The sequence below is a fragment of the Polypterus senegalus genome, chromosome 16 (genome assembly GCF_016835505.1).
Source record: "Polypterus senegalus isolate Bchr_013 chromosome 16, ASM1683550v1, whole genome shotgun sequence".
Taxonomy (NCBI): Eukaryota; Metazoa; Chordata; class Cladistia; order Polypteriformes; family Polypteridae; genus Polypterus; species Polypterus senegalus.
In genome coordinates this window covers 1,400,762-1,406,881 of record NC_053169.1, presented here as the reverse complement: position 1 = coordinate 1,406,881, position 6,120 = coordinate 1,400,762, and positions in this window count along the sequence as shown.

Genomic DNA, 6,120 nt, shown 5'->3' with positions numbered 1-6,120 from the left:
GCAACGATTCCAAAGAAAAAAAAAAAAGCTTTTAAAATTGTATATCTGATTAACCAAACACAGGGGGTTGGCGAGCGAAGCGAGCAGGAGGCAGAGTCCCCTAGTTTCTTTACAACAAATCGAGAGTCGGTCTCGTCTGTTAGAAGATGGACGTCTGAAGCGGAACTTCATTTGCAGAGCTGTTATTTTTTCTCATCCCGAGGTATCCTTATTTACTCAACCCCAGGAGGCTCAAGTACAGTAAATCTGTAAGCAAATATTACCTGTTATCTAATTGTGAATTGTACTTCTCTGTGATAATAATGAGCCAGGTAGCTTACAGTGAGGGTGACAACACAATTCTAATTCTAGTTTAACATGCAGCCCCATAAACTACAGTTATGTAAAAATATCAGAGCACCCCATGGAAACAGTTGGCCTTTTCAAGGTATTTGAAGGGACCAACAGGAGATCTTCCTGCCCACACATAACAACACAATACAATTTATGTTTGTAGAGCCCAAAGTCACACAGGAAGTGCCGCAGTTGGCTTTGACAGGCCCGGCCTCTTGACGGCCCCCCAGCCTTGACTCTCTAAGATGACGAGGAAGAACTCCCAAAAAGAAAAACCCTTGAAGGGAAAGAAAATGGAAGAAACCTCGGGAAATTCAGTTCAATGAGACACCACCTTTACCAGGTAGGGTGGGTGTCAAAAAAAGGGATAATTATAATACAACACAATCCACAGAAGAGAACACAAGTCATCCTCAATGCAATACAATAGCCCAGTGTGTCCCAACTTCGGTCCTGGGGACCCCCTGTGGCTGCAGGTTTTTATTCCAGCCTGTTGGACTCCTCGGCTAATTAGATGATGTGTTATTATTTCCCAAGTTCTGTGTTTTGGGAACAATATAGAAATTAGTAGCCGAGAGGAGTGTTGGACAAAGCCGTACTTCTTCAAAAAAAAGTCCCCAATCGACAGTTAAATAATCATAAAGCAAACAGTTTTTGAAGTAATAATGTGTATTGTGGACGCTAGGGGGGCTGTCACCCCATAAAAGCCAACAGACAGACATCCAAGACACACTTGTATTATTTTTAATGTTTTTCGTAAATAAAGTGCACAAAGCACCACGATCGCCATAATTCTCCACTAATCCAAATCTCAATAATCATAAATACAATAATAATCCTCCACTCCCAGCAGCTTCGTCACCCAAACTCCCAACTCCGGCTCTCTTGCTGGGTCTTCACCAGTCCTTTAAATAGTCCATGACCCGGGAGTGCTCCTCCTCTTTTTCTGGGTCAAATGCCACATCCTCAGTCCTCAAGTAGCCCGGAAGTACTGCGGGCTTCCATCATCGTGACTCTGAAGTACTTCCGGCTTGTAGTAACAGTAGGAGTCCCCAGGTTCTTTGTGAGCTCACCCTGGCGGCACCCAACAGGGCTGAGGAAGCGGACTCCATGTCCCAGAATGCCCTGAGGGAATCTGGGGAACCGTTGCCGTCCAGGGGAGCTGCCACCTAGCATCCCAGGGGAAGCAGTGCCCTGAAAAGGCTGCCTTCTTCCATTCTTCTCTTTCAGGGATGTCCTGGCCGGATTGAGCTGCCGGCCATCTATCACAGTATTATATATATATATATATATATATATATATATATATATATATATATTGTGAACTTTGACCCGGACACACACAGACGGACAACATATTGTTCATCACCACACACTATTTATTTAGACTATTTACAAATTAACATCACATGCAACCCAACCCCAGTGCCTCCTGCACCGATTCCCCAAAGTCCAGGGCTCACAGTTCCTGTGCCTTTCTTTCCTGGCCGCCTCCAGTCCTCTCTCCAGCTCTGTCCACTTCCACCCAACATCCACTGCTGACTGGAGGGAGGCGGCCCCTTTTATAGGAACCCGGATGGGCTCCAGCTGCTTCCCGGCAATCAGTCCTAACCACACCCCAGTGTGGCGGAAGTGAAGCCATCCAGGTGTCCCCTGTCGTCTTCCCCCCAGCACTTCCTGGTGTGGCGGAAGTGCTGAGCTCCAGGGCGCCGCCTGGTGGTGGCCACGGGCCCCTACAGGGCTGGGCTTCCAAGCCCTGTACCCGAGGCCCCCAACCTAACCAGGATGGACGCCCCCTCGCGGTCTGGAGGAGGCACAAGCCCTCCTCTGGTCCTCCTGGGCGTCCCGGCTGGGGACCACAATATATATATATATATATGATAAGAACACAACAACAAAACAATATATATTTCCAAAGCACACTAACAAGTCCACCATGGAATGGCTCAAATAGAACACACGGAGCACTTCGGACTGGCCTGGTCAAAGCCCGGTTTTGAATCCCATCGAATTGGTGTGGGGGGGGATTTGCAACGGGCAGGACACGCAAGAAAGGACGGAGTGGTGACTCCGAGGCTAAGGATCTGCACTGGTATCCAGAAGGTTGCCGGTTCGAATCCCCGTCACTGTCAAAAGAGATCCTACTCTGCTGAGCCCTTGGGCAAGGCCCTTAACCTTCAATTGCTCCAGGGGCCCTGCACTGTACGATGGCTGACCCTGCGCTCTGACCCCAAGGGGTATGCGAAAACTAACAAATTCCTAATACAAGAAATTGCATAAGGCGAAATAAAGAACCAAAAAAAAAAAACCCACAAACATTTGGAATTTTGCTCGGATGAGTGGTCAAAAATGTCACAGACTGGTGGGTAGTTAGGCAAAATGTCTAAAAGAAGGCATTTCTTCTGTAGGGGGTGATAAGCAGCTCCTGAGGCCAGGGGTCTACTCACTTTTTTCCCCCCGTAGACCATTTCATCTGCTGATAATAAACGAGTGAAGGGGCACATTTTCCTCTTGTATTTGTCTGTCCGAATTTGCTGAAAATGTTAAACATGGGGTGTACTTACTTTTTCACATATGGATTATATTTAGGTCCTTGAAGTAAAATGTCTAGCCTTATATAGTCACAAAATTCAATGAAATCAAAGTATAACAATTATCTCTAAACATTTCCCCAGGATTCCTCTTTAGCACACCTTCTCTAATGTATGCAAAGAGTGCGATGTCACCATCCAATGAATGCATGGCATCGGTTTTTACAGCCAGAGAGCAACTAAGGGGCCAGAAGCGACTGTGAAGAGTTCAGTCATCGGCTCATCGATGGTGCTGAACGACAGAGGGTGGGCTTTAAAGAGTTTTACAGGAAGCCCACTGGAAAGATTTTTACACTTGGAATGTACAATTCTGCACAAAAGCTACTTACCTTACAGAAATGAAGGCAGGATACCTTTAAAAACGAATAAAAGAAAGTTCACAAGACCAACACAAGCTGTGGTGTGCATTACTTTTAATATTATAGCTTTGTTTATTTACAGTTATTTTTACATACAAACGGAACGTTGCTATTAGTTTGTTAACATGTGAGGTAGCAAGAACAGCCAGCACTTTGAAGAACTGTGCGTCCCCAGTGTCGTCAGACGAATGTCGTAATGACTTAAAATGAAAATCTTCAAATCGCACACAACATCCCTCATCACTTTTACTTTCTTAAAGTTTATTGGCTCTCTCTGCCTTTCGGTTTATTTTAATCATGGAGAATCCACTGAACAGGATCATCTCCAGACACAGGAGCAGCTTCAGCGACAGACAGACTGCTGTCACCATCCTGCTCCACTGACAGACTGAGGAGACCCCACACTATGCGACTCGGGGGGTAAACGTTAACATTATACAAAGTTATTGTCTGTTATACCTGCATTGTTATCACTCTTTAATTTAATATTGTTATTATCAGTATGCTGCTGCTGGAGTATGGGAATTTCGCCTTGGGATTAATAAAGTATCTATCTATCTATATCTATCATATATTGCCTTTCATATCTATCTATCTATCTATCATATAGTGCCTTTCATATCTATCTATCTATCATATAGTGCCTTTCATATCTATCTATCTATCTATCTATCATATAGTGCCTTTCATATCTATCTATCTATCTATCTATCATATAGTGCCTTTCATATCTATCTATCTATCTATCTATCATATAGTGCCTTTCATATCTATCTATCTATCTATCTATCATATAGTGCCTTTCATATCTATCTATCTATCTATCATATAGTGCCTTTCATATCTATCTATCTATCTATCTATCTATCATATAGTGCCTTTCATATCTATCTATCTATCTATCTATCTATCTATCTATCTAATCAATTCCTTTGCCTCATTAGCTATTTTTGTTCATTGTTTAATGTAAATGTTAACCAAAAAGTAATTCAAATAAGTACTTTGGAGAGGTTTTATGCTCATCCTTCCTCGTATGAGTTTACTCCAGGTCCGCGTCACTGTCAGAGTCTTTTATAAATGTTTGACTTGGAAATTGCATGCAGATTCCTGTGGGTGTCAGGCAGGAAAAAGGGAAATCATCCGTTCAAACAAATTACGTAAATCATAACAGATTATTTTTATTGTGTTCTCTGACTCTTATTTCAGTAGGTATTTATTTTTTATGGTATGCAGTTTGGTGAACCGGAACCAGAAGAGTGAGAGTTTGTCTCTTCTGCGCTGTTCAGTGCCGCAATCGACTTGATTTGACAACGGACCGACGGGATTTAATACACTTTTATTTTCATCCAGGACTCAAACATTTGGATATACTCAAGGTTTTGGCTGTCACACGCACCATTATCTTACGTTATATCTTTGTCAACTCCTAAACGTCTATTAAAAGGACAACAGATTGTTTTCGACATAAACACATTGACGACATTGCAGTATCTCTTCTAGTTCACCGAACTCTACGCCAGAAAGAAAGGGAAGAAGAAATGGACTGCAAGGGGGAAAAATAATAATAATCTGTTTGGGCAAATCTGAATAAGCCATCTGAACGGATTAAAAATTCATTCAAATGGATCAATAATTCTCACGTGCAATGGAAAAACATAGTAACTGCCATTTTGTTTCAAAATTGTGTTTATTTTTTGTAAGTTTTTGGACTTACTGGGTCCCTGTGTGGAGTTTTAATGTTCTCCCCGTGTCTGTATGGGTTTCCTTCCACAGTCCAAAGACATGCAGGTTAAGTGAACTGGCGATCCTACATTGTGCTTGGTGTGTGTATGTGTGTGCGCCCCTTGGTGGGCTGGCGCCCTGCCCGGGGTTTGTTTCCTGCCTTGCACCCTGCGTTGGCTGGGATTGGCTCCAGCAGACCCCCGTGACCCTGTATTTAGGATATAGTGGGTTAGATAATGGAAAAATGGACTTACTGGGTCTTCCTGATGTTGTAATGCTAGTTGATTAGTAAGGTCTATTAAGGAATACTTACAATATGATTAGTAATGCCTGCAGATGCTGATGCAACATATAGATTGGTGGTGGACTAAAGAGCCTGTAGGAAAAGGAATGCCTGTAACTACTGTCTATTAAAACGTTATTATGTCTTTCAATCCTGTGTAGTGATTAAACTAGGAACCAAACAAGATCACCACAGTGCTGGCGGCCACGTATGTCTTCATTCCACTCACAGCACGATGGAAGAAGCTCGTAGGGACACACGCACTGCAAGACAAAAACCTGGCATCTCCACCGACCAATGAAAACGCCGGAATACGATCACATGATCGGAATGCTGCGCCTCCGTGCTGTTGATTCGTGGAAAAATATAAAATATTGTGTTATGTGAAGCTCAGGAAAAATGAAATCGAGAGATCGTTAATTATAGGGGGCGACGTCATTTTGTCAATTTGCCGAAAACGTGACAGATGTGACCTACGAGGTTTTTCCACACTTCGTGGGAATTCATTTAAGCAGATTTTTCTTTTTTGCCATAGTACGGACATTTTTCTTTTTCCTACCGGACAACTATGGGGCCCTGTAATTGTGTAAAACTAAAATGTGTCATATTGTCAACTGCTAGAGGTTTACCCGTCGTCACGCATGTGCGTTAGACAGGTAGGTGATGCCACCACAAGCCCGGGTGCTGCCTTCTGCTAACTACCTGGAGAGGAGTGCGAGACAAGATTTGTGACAACTAACTCTGCCCCTTCCGCATACAACGAAGACTGGAATACCCGACTGCTGAGGGGCGACCTGAAATTGTTAATATTATCGTTAAAGATCACCACACA